General features: G+C 49.3%; 8 non-coding genes across 8 annotated transcripts; all 8 read right to left on the bottom strand.

Annotated features, from left to right (window-relative positions):
- Nucleotides 1–315: 315 nt before the first annotated feature.
- On the bottom strand, nucleotides 316–387 carry TRNAP-UGG (transfer RNA proline (anticodon UGG)). The gene has a single exon. It is a non-coding gene; the product is annotated as a tRNA-Pro (tRNA).
- A 140-nt stretch (nucleotides 388–527) lies between these two features.
- Nucleotides 528–599, bottom strand: TRNAP-AGG (transfer RNA proline (anticodon AGG)). Its single transcript has one exon. It is a non-coding gene; the product is annotated as a tRNA-Pro (tRNA).
- Nucleotides 600–964: 365 nt separating this feature from the next.
- On the bottom strand, nucleotides 965–1,036 carry TRNAP-UGG (transfer RNA proline (anticodon UGG)). Its single transcript has one exon. It is a non-coding gene; the product is annotated as a tRNA-Pro (tRNA).
- A 400-nt stretch (nucleotides 1,037–1,436) lies between these two features.
- TRNAP-CGG (transfer RNA proline (anticodon CGG)) lies at nucleotides 1,437–1,508 on the bottom strand. The gene has a single exon. It is a non-coding gene; the product is annotated as a tRNA-Pro (tRNA).
- A 577-nt stretch (nucleotides 1,509–2,085) lies between these two features.
- TRNAP-UGG (transfer RNA proline (anticodon UGG)) lies at nucleotides 2,086–2,157 on the bottom strand. The gene has a single exon. It is a non-coding gene; the product is annotated as a tRNA-Pro (tRNA).
- A 1,049-nt stretch (nucleotides 2,158–3,206) lies between these two features.
- On the bottom strand, nucleotides 3,207–3,278 carry TRNAP-UGG (transfer RNA proline (anticodon UGG)). Its single transcript has one exon. It is a non-coding gene; the product is annotated as a tRNA-Pro (tRNA).
- Nucleotides 3,279–3,678: 400 nt separating this feature from the next.
- Nucleotides 3,679–3,750, bottom strand: TRNAP-CGG (transfer RNA proline (anticodon CGG)). The gene has a single exon. It is a non-coding gene; the product is annotated as a tRNA-Pro (tRNA).
- A 140-nt stretch (nucleotides 3,751–3,890) lies between these two features.
- On the bottom strand, nucleotides 3,891–3,962 carry TRNAP-AGG (transfer RNA proline (anticodon AGG)). Its single transcript has one exon. It is a non-coding gene; the product is annotated as a tRNA-Pro (tRNA).
- Between the last annotated feature and the right edge of the window lie 11,038 nt (nucleotides 3,963–15,000).

Here is a 15,000-nt window from a genome sequence, read left to right as displayed (position 1 = left end):
GTCCAAAGAGGCAGGAGGAGTCGAGCGTGGCCACGTGACAGAAAGAGAAGAGGAACGGAGCGGTGAAACGGCCAGCCAGCTAAAGACGCCTCGCACCTTACTGGAGAAGTGGAGCCATGGCAGTCCACCACGAGCTAAGAGCGAGCTTCCTCAGAGCTGTCGTCATTCGCAAAAAAGGCTGTGAGGCGGGGGAAACGAGCAAGACCCTTGTTGAGAAGCACCCGTGGGTACGTGACGCGGCTTTCGAGCGCCCTCGAGCAAGACCATTGCAAAAAGGGCACTGCCACGTGTGGGACACGAGGCACACACCAGCTAGGGCTCGTCCGGGATTTGAACCCGGGACCTCTCGCACCCAAAGCGAGAATCATACCCCTAGACCAACGAGCCAACGTTTTGTGCATGCCGTGCAGCATCGTCGATTCTGCCACCTTTGTGGGCTCGGCCACAAGTAGCACGGGGAGTGGTTTAGCTAACAGAGGGAGGGCAAAAGAAGATGAACACTCTGGTTCCCCCACAGAGAACGAGTAGGGCTCGTCCGGGATTTGAACCCGGGACCTCTCACACCCTAAGCGAGAATCATACCCCTAGACCAACGAGCCGACGACGGAGTGGCGCTTTGCAACGTGTATGGCGTCGCCAGCATTGCCAACTGAATCACCTGCCTGGCATCTCCATAGAAAAGCATGGCTCTCTCATGGAAGATCCGCAGGAAAAAAGTCCCTGAGAGACGCACGCGAATTTTAACGAGCAGCAATCTCCAACATATGATTTTGGCGCAAAAGAGCTCAAAACAAGTGGAGATACGCGTGGGGTCAAGGCCTGCCACAGGTCCAGGCGCCTTGAGGGGCAGGGTGGCACATGCCGCCTTCCCAGCAGTGAGTTGCAAGAAAATCCATGCGATGGACCAGCCTGCAGGAGGAAGCACAGCATGCAAGAGACCTGCGTCAAAGCTTTCCGCAAGCATGGGCTCGTCCGGGATTTGAACCCGGGTCCTCTCGCACCCAAAGCGAGAATCATACCCCTAGACCAACGAGCCAGCTACGGAGGCCAGGGCTGCGAGGCACCCGGCTCAGCGCCGCAATTTGGCACAGGCTGCAGCAAGAGCAAGATCTGACACTGGTGTCCAAAGAGGCAGGAGGAGTCGAGCGTGGCCACATGACAGAAAGAGAAGAGGAACGGAGCGGTGAAACGGCCAGCCAGCTAAAGACGCCTCGCACCTTACTGGAGAAGTGGAGCCATGGCAGTCCACCACGAGCTAAGAGCGAGCTTCCTCAGAGCTGTCGTCATTCGCAAAAAAGGCTGTGAGGCGGGGGAAACGAGCAAGACCCTTGTTGAGAAGCACCCGTGGGTACGTGACGCGGCTTTCGAGCGCCCTCGAGCAAGACCATTGCAAAAAGGGCACTGCCACGTGTGGGACACGAGGCACACACCAGCTAGGGCTCGTCCGGGATTTGAACACGGGACCTCTCGCACCCGAAGCGAGAATCATACCCCTAGACCAACGAGCCAACGTTTTGTGCATGCCGTGCAGCATCGTCGATTCTGCCACCTTTATGGGCTCGGCCACAAGTAGCACGGGGAGTGGTTTAGCTAACAGAGGGAGGGCAAAAGAAGATGAACACTCTGGTTCCCCCACAGAGAACGAGTAGGGCTCGTCCGGGATTTGAACCCGGGACCTCTCGCACCCTACGAGAGAATCATACCCTTAGACCAACGAGCCGACGACGGAGTGGCGCTTTGCAACGTGTATGGCGTCGCCAGGATTGCCAACTAAATCACCTGCCTGGCATCTCCATAGAAAAGCATGGCTCTCTCATGGAAGATCCGCAGGAAAAAAGTCCCTGAGAGACGCACGCGAATTTTAACGAGCAGCAATCTCCAACATATGATTTTGGCGCAAAAGAGCTCAGAACAAGTGGAGATACGCGTGGGGTCAAGGCCTGCCACAGGTCCAGGCACCTTGAGGGGCAGGGTGGCACATGCCGCCTTCCCAGCAGTGAGTTGCAAGAAAATCCATGCGATGGACCAGCCTGCAGGAGGAAGCACAGCATGCAAGAGACCTGCGTCAAAGATTTCCACAAGCATGGGCTCGTCCGGGATTTGAACCCGGGACCTCTCGCACCCAAAGCGAGAATCATACCCCTAGACCAACGAGCCAGCGACGGAGGCAAGGGCTGCGAGGTACCCGGCTCAGCGCCGCAATTTGGCACAGGCTGCAGCAAGAGCAAGATCTGACACTGGTGTCCAAAGAGGCAGGAGGAGTCGAGCGTGGCCACGTGACAGAAAGAGAAGAGGAACGGAGCGGTGAAACGGCCAGCCAGCTAAAGACGCCTCGCACCTTACTGGAGAAGTGGAGCCATGGCAGTCCACCACGAGCTAAGAGCGAGCTTCCTCAGAGCTGTCGTCATTCGCAAAAAAGGCTGTGAGGCGGGGGAAACGAGCAAGACCCTTGTTGAGAAGCACCCGTGGGTACGTGACGCGGCTTTCGAGCGCCCTCGAGCAAGACCATTGCAAAAAGGGCACTGCCACGTGTGGGACAAGAGGCACACACCAGCTAGGGCTCGTCCGGGATTTGAACCCCGGACCTCTCACACCCGAAGCGAGAATCATACCCCTAGATCAATGAGCCAACGTTTTGTGCATGCCGTGCAGCATCGTCGATTCTGCCACCTTTGTGGGCTCGGCCACAAGTAGCACGGGGAGTGGTTTAGCTAACAGAGGGAGGGCAAAAGAAGATGAACCCTCTGGTTCCCCCACAGAGAACGAGTAGGGCTCGTCCGGGATTTGAATCCGGGACCTCTCGCACCCTAAGCGAGAATCATACCCCTAGACCAATGAGCCGACGACGGAGTGGCGCTTTGCAACGTGTATGGCGTCGCCAGCATTGCCAACTGAATCACCTGCCTGGCATCTCCATAGAAAAGCATGGCTCTCTCATGGAAGATCCGCAGGAAAAAAGTCCCTGAGAGACGCACGCGAATTTTAACGAGCAGCAATCTCCAACATATGATTTTGGCGCAAAAGAGCTCAAAACAAGTGGAGATACGCGTGGGGTCAAGGCCTGCCACAGGTCCAGGCGCCTTGAGGGGCAGGGTGGCACATGCCGCCATCCCAGCAGTGAGTTGCAAGAAAATCCATGCGATGGACCAGCCTGCAGGAGGAAGCACAGCATGCAAGAGACCTGCGTCATAGCTTTTCACAAGCATGGGCTCGTCCGAGATTTGAACCCGGGACCTCTCGCACCCAATGCGAGAATCATACCCCTAGACCAACGAGCCAGCGACGGAGGCAAGGGTTGCGAGGCACCCGGCTTAGCACCGCAATTTGGCACAGGCTGCAGCAAGAGCAAGATCTGACACTGGTGTCCAAAGAGGCAGGAGGAGTCGAGCGTGGCCACGTGACAGAAAGAGAAGAGGAACGGAGCGGTGAAACGGCCAGCCAGCTAAAGACGCCTCGCACCTTACTGGAGAAGTGGAGCCATGGCAGTCCACCACGAGCTAAGAGCGAGCTTCCTCAGAGCTGTCGTCATTCGCAAAAAAGGCTGTGAGGCGGGGGAAACGAGCAAGACCCTTGTTGAGAAGCACCCGTGGGTACGTGACGCGGCTTTCGAGCGCCCTCGAGCAAGACCATTGCAAAAAGGGCACTGCCACGTGTGGGACACGAGGCACACACCAGCTAGGGCTCGTCCGGGATTTGAACCCGGGACCTCTCGCACCCGAAGCGAGAATCATACCCCTAGACCAACGAGCCAACGTTTTGTGCATGCCGTGCAGCATCGTCGATTCTGCCACCTTTGTGGGCTCGGCCACAAGCAGCACGGGGAGTGGTTTAGCTAACAGAGGGAGGGCAAAAGAAGATGAACACTCTGGTTCCCCCACAGAGAAAGAGTAGGGCTCGCCCGGGATTTGAACCCGGGACCTCTCGCACCCTAAGCGAGAATCATACCCCTAGACCAACGAGCCGACGACGGAGTGGCGCTTTGCAACGTGTATGGCGTCGCCAGCATTGCCAACTGAATCACCTGCCTGGCATCTCCATAGAAAAGCATGGCTCTCTCATGGAAGATCCGCAGGAAAAAAGTCCCTAAGAGACGCACGCGAATTTTAACGAGCAGCAATCTCCAACATATGATTTTGGCGCAAAAGAGCTCAAAACAAGTGGAGATACGCGTGGGGTCAAGGCCTGCCATAGGTCCAGGCGCCTTGAGGGGCAGGGTGGCACATGCCGCCTTCCCAGCAGTGAGTTGCAAGAAAATCCATGCGATGGACCAGCCTGCAGGAGGAAGCTGTTATGTTTGCTAATGACAGGTGTTATGAAGGCAATCCAGAAACACAGTGTGCTTAGCGATCAGAGCGCACACAGTGATCTGACAAATACCCAAAAATACAAGAACGAGCTCTGAGACGTGGAAACTCTGTAGACTGCACACCTGATCCTATCCTAAACACAACTAAAAGCGGCTGTGGATTGCGCCTAACAACTACCTAGGCAACTCGGCACAGCCTAAGAAACTAGCTAGCCTGAAGATAGAAAAATAGGCCTGACTTGCCCCAGAGAAATTCCCCAAAGGAAAAGGCAGCCCCCCACATATAATGACTGTGAGTAAGATGAAAAGACAAAACGTAGGGATGAAATAGATTCAGCAAAGTGGGGCCCGATATTCTAGGACAGAGCGAGGACAGTAAAGCGAACTTTGCAGTCTACAAAAAACCCTAAAGCAAAACCACGCAAAGGGGCAAAAAAAAACCACCGTGCCGAACTAACGGCACGGCGGTACACCCTTTGCATCTCAGAGCTTCCAGCAAAACAAAAGACAAGCTGGACAGAAAAAAAGCAACAAAAAAGCACTTAGCTATACAGAGCAGCAGGTCACAGGAACAATCAGGAGAAGCTCAGATCCAACACTGAAACATTGACAAGGAGCAAGGATAGCAGCATCAGGCGGAGTTAAGTAATGAAGCAGTTAACGAGCTCACCAGAACACCTGAGGGAGGAAGCTCAGAAGCTGCAGTACCACTTGTGACCACAGGAGTGAATTCAGCCACAGAATTCACAACAGTACCCCCCCTGTTGTGGCTGGCAATCAGGCAACACAGCGTGCAGTAATCAGCGCACATAGAGAGATCTGGCAATAACCAAAAACAATAGGACGAGCTCTGAGACGTGGAATCTCTGTAGACTGCAGTACCTGATCTATCCTCACACAACTATAAGCAGCAGTGGATTGCGCCTATCACTACCTATGCAACTCGGCACTGCCTGAGGAGCTGACTAGCCTGAAGATAGAAATACAAGCCTGACTTACCTCAGAGAAATACCCCAAAGGAATAGGCAGCCCCCCACATATAATGACTGTTAGCAAGATGAAAAGACAAACGTAGGAATGAAATAGATTCAGCAAAGTGAGGCCCGATATTCTAGACAGAGCGAGGATAGCAAAGAGAACTATGCAGTCTACAAAAAACCCTAAAACGAAAACCACGCAAAGGGGCAAAAAGACCCACCGTGCCGAACTAACAGCACGGCGGTGCACCCTTTGCTTCTCAGAGCTTCCAGCAAAAGTTAATAGCAAGCTGGACAGAAAAAACAGAAAACAAACTAGAAGCACTTATCTAGCAGAGCAGCAGGCCCAAGGAAAGATGCAGTAGCTCAGATCCAACACTGGAACATTGACAAGGAGCAAGGAAGACAGACTCAGGTGGAGCTAAATAGCAAGGCAGCCAACGAGCTCACCAAAACACCTGAGGGAGGAAGCCCAGAGACTGCAATACCACTTGTGACCACAGAAGTGAACTCAGCCACAGAATTCACAACAGTACCCCCCCCTTGAGGAGGGGTCACCGAACCCTCACCAGAACCCCCAGGCCGACCAGGATGAGCCACATGAAAGGCACGAACAAGATCTGGGGCATGGACATCAGAGGCAAAAACCCAGGAATTATCTTCCTGAGCATAACCCTTCCATTTGACCAGATACTGGAGTTTCCGTCTAGAGACACGAGAATCCAAAATCTTCTCCACAATATACTCCAATTCCCCCTCCACCAAAACAGGGGCAGGAGGCTCCACAGATGGAACCATAGGTGCCACGTATCTCCTCAACAACGACCTATGGAATACATTATGTATGGAAAAGGAGTCTGGGAGGATCAGACGAAAAGACACCGGATTGAGAATCTCAGAAATCCTATACGGACCAATAAAACGAGGTTTAAATTTAGGAGAGGAAACCTTCATAGGAATATGACGAGAAGATAACCAAACCAGATCCCCAACACGAAGTCGGGGTCCCACACGGCGTCTGCGATTAGCGAAAAGCTGAGCCTTCTCCTGGGACAAGGTCAAATTGTCCACTACCTGAGTCCAGATCTGCTGCAACCTGTCCACCACAGAATCCACACCAGGACAGTCCGAAGACTCAACCTGTCCTGAAGAGAAATGAGGATGGAACCCAGAATTGCAGAAAAATGGAGAGACCAAGGTAGCCGAGCTGGCCCGATTATTAAGGGCGAACTCAGCCAACGGCAAAAATGACACCCAATCATCCTGGTCAGCGGAAACAAAACATCTCAGATATGTTTCCAAGGTCTGATTGGTTCGTTCGGTCTGGCCATTAGTCTGAGGATGGAAGGCCGAGGAGAAAGATAGGTCAATGCCCATCCTACCACAAAAGGCTCGCCAGAACCTCGAGACAAACTGGGAACCTCTGTCAGAAACAATATTCTCAGGAATGCCATGTAAACGAACCACATGCTGGAAGAACAAAGGCACCAAATCAGAGGAGGAAGGCAATTTAACCAAGGGCACCAGATGGACCATTTTAGAAAAGCGATCACAGACCACCCAAATGACCGACATTTTTTGAGAAACGGGAAGGTCAGAAATGAAATCCATCGAAATATGTGTCCAAGGCCTCTTCGGGACCGGCAAGGGCAAAAGCAACCCACTGGCACGTGAACAGCAGGGCTTAGCCCTAGCACAAATTCCACAGGACTGCACAAAAGCACGCACATCCCGTGACAGAGATGGCCACCAGAAGGATCTAGCAACCAACTCCCTGGTACCAAAGATTCCTGGATGACCGGCCAGCACCGAACAATGAAGTTCAGAGATAACTTTACTAGTCCACCTATCAGGGACGAACAGTTTCTCGGCCGGACAACGATCAGGTTTATTAGCCTGAAATTTCTGCAACACTCTCCGCAAATCAGGGGAGATGGCAGACACAATGACTCCTTCCTTGAGGATACTCGCCGGCTCAGATAACCCCGGAGAGTCGGGCACAAAACTCCTAGACAGAGCATCCGCCTTCACATTTTTAGAGCCCGGAAGGTATGAAATCACAAAATCAAAACGAGCAAAAAATAACGACCAACGGGCCTGTCTAGGATTCAAGCGCTTGGCAGACTCAAGATAAGTAAGGTTCTTATGATCAGTCAAAACCACCACGCGATGCTTAGCACCCTCAAGCCAATGACGCCACTCCTCGAATGCCCACTTCATGGCCAGCAACTCTCGGTTGCCCACATCATAATTACGCTCAGCAGCAGAAAATTTCCTGGAAAAGAAAGCACATGGTTTGAACACTGAGCAACCAGAACCTCTCTGTGACAAAACCGCCCCTGCACCAATCTCAGAAGCATCAACCTCGACCTGGAACGGAAGAGAAACATCAGGTTGACACAACACAGGGGCACAGCAAAAACGACGCTTCAACTCCTGAAAAGCTTCCACGGCAGCAAAAGACCAATTAACCAAATCAGCACCCTTCTTGGTCAAATCGGTCAATGGTCTGGCAATGCTAGAAAAATTACAGATGAAGCGACGATAAAAATTAGCAAAGCCCAGGAATTTCTGCAGACTTTTTAGAGATGTCGGCTGAGTCCAATCCTGGATGGCCTGAACCTTAACCGGATCCATCTCGATAGTAGAAGGGGAAAAGATGAACCCCAAAAATGAAACTTTCTGCACACCGAAGAGACACTTTGATCCCTTCACGAACAAGGAATTAGCACGCAGTACCTGGAAAACCATTCTGACTTGCTTCACATGAGACTCCCAATCATCTGAGAAGATCAAAATGTCATCCAAGTAAACAATCAAGAATTTATCCAGATACTCACGGAAAATGTCATGCATAAAAGACTGAAAAACAGATGGAGCATTGGCAAGTCCGAACGGCATCACCAGATACTCAAAATGACCCTCGGGCGTATTAAATGCCGTTTTCCATTCATCTCCCTGCCTGATTCTCACCAGATTATACGCACCACAAGATCAATCTTAGTAAACCAACTAGCCCCCTTAATCCGAGCAAACAAGTCAGAAATCAATGGCAAGGGATACTGAAACTTAACAGTGATCTTATTAAGAAGGCGGTAATCAATACACGGTCTTAGCGAACCATCCTTCTTGGCTACAAAAAAGAACCCTGCTCCCAATGGTGACGACGATGGGCGAATATGTCCCTTCTCCAGGGACTCCTTCATATAACTGCGCATAGCGGTGTGTTCAGGTACGGACAAATTAAATAAACGACCCTTAGGGAATTTACTACCAGGAATCAAATCGATAGCACAATCACAATTCCTATGCGGAGGTAGGGCATCAGATTTGGACTCTTCAAATACATCCTGAAAGTCCGACAAGAATTCTGGGATGTCAGAAGGAATGGATGACGAAATAGACAAAAATGGAACATCACCATGTACTCCCTGACAACCCCAGCTGGTTACCGACATAGAGTTCCAATCCAATACTGGATTATGGGTTTCTAGCCATGGCAACCCCAACACGACCACATCATGCAAATTATGCAGTACCAGAAAGCGAATAACTTCCTGATGTGCAGGAGCCATGCACATGGTCAGCTGGGCCCAGTACTGAGGCTTATTCTTGGCCAAAGGTGTAGCATCAATTCCTCTCAACGGAATAGGACACCGCAAAGGTTCCAAGAAAAATCCACAACGTTTAGCATAATCCAAATCCATCAGATTCAGGGCAGCGCCTGAATCCACAAACGCCATGACAGAATACGATGACAAAGAGCACATTAAGGTAATGGACAAAAGGAATTTGGACTGTACAGTACCAATAACGGCAGAGCTATCGAACCGCCTAGTGCGTTTAGGACAATTAGAAATAGCATGAGTAGAATCACCACAATAGAAACACAGTCTGTTCAGACGTCTGTGTTCTTGCCGTTCTACTTTAGTCATAGTCCTGTCGCACCGCATAGGCTCAGGTTTACTCTCAGACAATACCGCCAGATGGTGCACAGATTTACGCTCGCGCAAGCGACGACCGATCTGAATGGCCAAGGACATAGACTCATTCAAACCAGCAGGCATAGGAAATCCCACCATTACATCCTTAAGAGCTTCAGAGAGACCCTTTCTGAACAAAGCCGCTAGTGCAGGTTCATTCCACAGAGTGAGTACTGACCACTTCCTAAATTTCTGACAATATACTTCTACATCATCCTGACCCTGGCATAAAGCCAGCAGATTTTTCTCAGCCTGATCCACTGAATTAGGCTCATCGTAAAGCAATCCCAGCGCCTGGAAAAATGCATCAACATTACTCAATGCAGAATCTCCTGGTGCAAGAGAAAACGCCCAGTCCTGTGGGTCGCCGCGCAAAAAATAAATAATAATCAAAACCTGTTGAATAGGATTACCAGAAGAATGAGGTTTCAAGGCCAAAAATAGCTTACAATGATTTCTGAAGCTCAGGAACTTAGTTCTGTCACCAAAAAACAAATCAGGAATCGGAATTCTTGGTTCTAGCATCGATTTCTGATCAATAGTATCTTGAATCTTTTGTACATTTACAACGAGATTATCCATTGAGGAGCACAGAGCCTGAATATCCATGTCCACAGCTGTGTCCTGAAGCACTCTAATGTCTAGGGGAAAAAAAAGACTGAAGACAGAGCTAAGAAAAAAAAATGATGTCAGGATTTCTTTTTTCCCTCTATTGGGAATCATTGGTGTGGCTCCTTGTACTGTTGTGGCTGGCAATCAGGCAACACAGCGTGCAGTAATCAGCGCACATACAGAGATCTGGCAATAACCAAAAACAATAGGACGAGCTCTGAGACGTGGAATCTCTGTAGACTGCAGTACCTGATCTATCCTCACACAACTATAAGCAGCAGTGGATTGCGCCTATCACTACCTATGCAACTCGGCACTGCCTGAGGAGCTGACTAGCCTGAAGATAGAAATACAAGCCTGACTTACCTCAGAGAAATACCCCAAAGGAATAGGCAGCCCCCCACATATAATGACTGTTAGCAAGATGAAAAGACAAACGTAGGAATGAAATAGATTCAGCAAAGTGAGGCCCGATATTCTAGACAGAGCGAGGATAGCAAAGAGAACTATGCAGTCTACAAAAAACCCTAAAACGAAAACCACGCAAAGGGGCAAAAAGACCCACCGTGCCGAACTAACAGCACGGCGGTGCACCCTTTGCTTCTCAGAGCTTCCAGCAAAAGTTAATAGCAAGCTGGACAGAAAAAACAGAAAACAAACTAGAAGCACTTATCTAGCAGAGCAGCAGGCCCAAGGAAAGATGCAGTAGCTCAGATCCAACACTGGAACATTGACAAGGAGCAAGGAAGACAGACTCAGGTGGAGCTAAATAGCAAGGCAGCCAACGAGCTCACCAAAACACCTGAGGGAGGAAGCCCAGAGACTGTAATACCACTTGTGACCACAGAAGTGAACTCAGCCACAGAATTCACAACACCCCCCCTTGAGGAGGGGTCACCGAACCCTCACCAGAGCCCCCAGGCCGACCAGGATGAGCCGCATGAAAGGCACGAACAAGATCGGAAACATGAACATCAGAGGCAAAAACCCAGGAATTATCTTCCTGAGCATAACCCTTCCATTTAACCAGATACTGGAGTTTCCGTCTAGAAACACGAGAATCCAAAATCTTCTCCACAATATACTCCAATTCCCCCTCCACCAAAACCGGGGCAGGAGGCTCAACAGATGGAACCATAGGTGCCACGTATCTCCGCAACAACGACCTATGGAATACATTATGTATGGAAAAGGAGTCTGGGAGGGTCAAACGAAAAGACACAGGATTGAGAACCTCAGAAATCCTATACGGACCAATAAAACGAGGTTTAAATTTAGGAGAGGAAACCTTCATAGGAATATGACGAGAAGATAACCAAACCAGATCCCCAACACGAAGTCGGGGACCCACACGGCGTCTGCGATTAGCGAAAAGTTGACCTTTCTCCTGGGACAAGATCAAATTGTCCACTACCTGAGTCCAGATCTGCTGCAACCTATCCACCACAGAATCCACACCAGGACAGTCCGAAGACTCAACCTGTCCTGAAGAGAAACGAGGATGGAACCCAGAATTGCAAAAAAATGGAGAAACCAAGGTAGCCGAGCTGGCCCGATTATTAAGGGCGAACTCAGCCAACGGCAAAAAGGACACCCAATCATCCTGGTCTGCAGAAACAAAACATCTCAGATATGTTTCCAAGGTCTGATTGGTTCGTTCGATCTGGCCATTAGTCTGAGGATGGAAAGCCGAGGAAAAGGATAGGTCAATGCCCATCCTACCACAAAAGGCTCGCCAGAACCTTGAAACAAACTGGGAACCTCTGTCAGAAACAATATTCTCAGGAATGCCATGCAACCGAACCACATGCTGAAAGAACAAAGGTACCAAATCAGAGGAGGAAGGCAATTTAGCCAAGGGCACCAGATGGACCATTTTAGAAAAGCGATCACAGACCACCCAAATGACTGACATCTTTTGAGAAACGGGAAGGTCAGAAATGAAATCCATCGAAATATGTGTCCAAGGCCTCTTTGGGACCGGCAAGGGCAAAAGCAACCCACTGGCACGAGAACAGCAGGGCTTAGCCCTAGCACAAATCCCACAGGACTGCACAAAAGTACGTACATCCCGTGACAGAGATGGCCACCAGAAGGATCTAGCCACTAACTCTCTGGTACCAAAGATTCCAGGATGACCAGCCAACACCGAACAATGAAGTTCAGAGATAAGTTTATTAGTCCACCTATCAGGGACGAACAGTTTCTCTGCTGGACAACGATCAGGTTTATTCGCCTGAAATTTTTGCAGCACCCGCCGCAAATCAGGGGAGATGGCAGACACAATGACTCCTTCCTTGAGGATACCCGCTGGCTCAGATAAACCCGGAGAGTCGGGCACAAAACTCCTAGACAGAGCATCCGCCTTCACATTTTTAGAGCCCGGAAGGTACGAAATCACAAAGTCGAAGCGGGCAAAAAATAACGACCAACGGGCCTGTCTAGGATTCAAGCGCTTGGCAGACTCGAGATAAGTCAAGTTCTTATGATCAGTCAATACCACCACGCGATGCTTAGCTCCTTCAAGCCAATGACGCCACTCCTCGAATGCCCACTTCATGGCCAGCAACTCTCGATTGCCCACATAATAATTACGCTCAGCGGGCGAAAACTTCCTGGAAAAGAAAGCACATGGTTTCATCACAGAGCAATCAGAACCTCTCTGTGACAAAACCGCCCCTGCTCCAATCTCAGAAGCATCAACCTCGACCTGGAACGGAAGAGAAACATCTGGCTGACACAACACAGGGGCAGAACAAAAACGACGCTTCAACTCCTGAAAAGCTTCCACAGCAGCAGAAGACCAATTAACCAAATCAGCACCCTTCTTGGTCAAATCGGTCAATGGTTTGGCAATGCTAGAAAAATTACAGATGAAGCGACGATAAAAATTAGCAAAGCCCAGGAACTTTTGCAGACTTTTCAGAGATGTCGGCTGAATCCAATCCTGGATGGCTTGGACCTTAACTGGATCCATCTCGATAGTAGAAGGGGTAAAGATGAACCCCAAAAATGAAACTTTCTGCACACCGAAGAGACACTTTGATCCCTTCACAAACAAAGAGTTAGCACGCAGGACCTGAAAAACCATTCTGACCTGCTTCACATGAGACTCCCAATCATCTGAGAAGATCAAAATGTCATCCAAGTAAACAATCAGGAATTTATCCAGATACTCACGGAAGATGTCATGCATAAAAGACTGAAACACAGATGGAGCATTGGCAAGTCCGAACGGCATCACCAGATACTCAAAATGACCCTCGGGCGTATTGAATGCAGTTTTCCATTCATCTCCTTGCCTGATTCTCACCAGATTATACGCACCACGAAGATCTATCTTAGTGAACCAACTAGCCCCCTTAATCCGAGCAAACAAGTCAGATAACAATGGCAAGGGATACTGAAATTTAACAGTGATCTTATTAAGAAGGCGGTAATCAATACACGGTCTCAGCGAACCATCCTTCTTGGCTACAAAGAAGAACCCTGCTCCCAGTGGTGATGACGATGGGCGAATATGTCCCTTCTCCAGGGATTCCTTCACATAACTGCGCATAGCGGCGTGTTCGGGCACGGATAAATTAAATAATCGACCTTTAGGGAATTTACTACCAGGAATCAAATTGATAGCACAATCACAATCCCTATGCGGAGGTAGAGCATCGGACTTGGGCTCTTCAAATACATCCTGATAATCAGACAAGAACTCTGGGACCTCAGAAGGGGTGGATGACGAAATCGACAAAAATGGAACATCACCATGTACCCCCTGACAACCCCAGCTGGATACCGACATGGAATTCCAATCCAATACTGGATTATGGGTTTGTAGCCATGGCAACCCCAACACGACCAAATCATGCAGATTATGCAACACCAGAAAGCGAATAACTTCCTGATGTGCAGGAGCCATGCACATGGTCAGCTGGGCCCAGTATTGAGGTTTATTCTTGGCCAAAGGTGTAGCATCAATTCCTCTCAATGGAATAGGACACCGCAAAGGCTCCAAGAAAAACCCACAACGTTTAGCATAATCCAAATCCATCAGATTCAGGGCAGCGCCCGAATCCACAAACGCCATGACAGAAAACGACGACAAAGAGCATATCAAGGTAATGGACAGAAGGAATTTGGACTGTACAGTACCAATGACGGCAGACCTAGCGGACCGCTTAGTGCGCTTAGGACAATCAGAAATAGCATGAGTGGAATCACCACAGTAGAAACACAGACCATTCAGACGTCTGTATTCCTGCCGTTCAACTCTAGTCATAGTCCTATCGCACTGCATAGGCTCAGGTTTAACCTCAGGCAGTACCGCCAAATGGTGCACAGATTTACGCTCGCGCAAGCGTCGACCGATCTGAATGGCCAAAGACAAAGACTCATTCAAACCAGCAGGCATAGGAAATCCCACCATGACATCCTTAAGAGCCTCAGAGAGACCCTTTCTGAACAAAGCTGCCAGCGCAGATTCATTCCACAGAGTGAGTACTGACCATTTCCTAAATTTCTGACAATATACTTCTATATCATCCTGACCCTGGCACAAAGCCAGCAAATTTTTCTCAGCCTGATCCACTGAATTAGGCTCATCGTACAGCAATCCGAGCGCCAGGAAAAACGCATCGACACTACTCAATGCAGGGTCTCCTGGCGCAAGAGAAAATGCCCAGTCTTGAGGGTCGCCGCGCAAAAAAGAAATAATAATCAAAACCTGTTGAATAGGATTACCAGAAGAATGAGGTTTCAAGGCCAGAAATAGCTTACAATTATTTTTGAAACTTAGAAACTTAGTTCTATCTCCAAAAAACAAATCAGGAATAGGAATTCTTGGTTCTAACATAGATTTCTGATCAATAGTATCTTGAATTTTTTGTACATTTATAACGAGATTATCCATTGAAGAGCACAGACCCTGAATATCCATGTCCACACCTGTGTCCAGAATCACCCAAATGTCTAGGGGGAAAAAAAAAAAGTGAACACAGAGCAGAAAAAAAATAAAAAATGATGTCAGAACTTTTTCTTTCCCTCTATTGAGAATCATTAGTTTGGCTCCTTGTACTGTTATGTTTGCTAATGACAGGTGTTATGAAGGCAATCCAGAAACACAGTG

This window comes from Ranitomeya imitator, chromosome 2 (assembly GCF_032444005.1).
Source record: "Ranitomeya imitator isolate aRanImi1 chromosome 2, aRanImi1.pri, whole genome shotgun sequence".
NCBI classification, from domain to species: domain Eukaryota; kingdom Metazoa; phylum Chordata; class Amphibia; order Anura; family Dendrobatidae; genus Ranitomeya; species Ranitomeya imitator.
The sequence above is the reverse complement of the archived record's forward strand: the minus strand, read 5'-3'. Positions and strand labels throughout refer to the sequence as shown.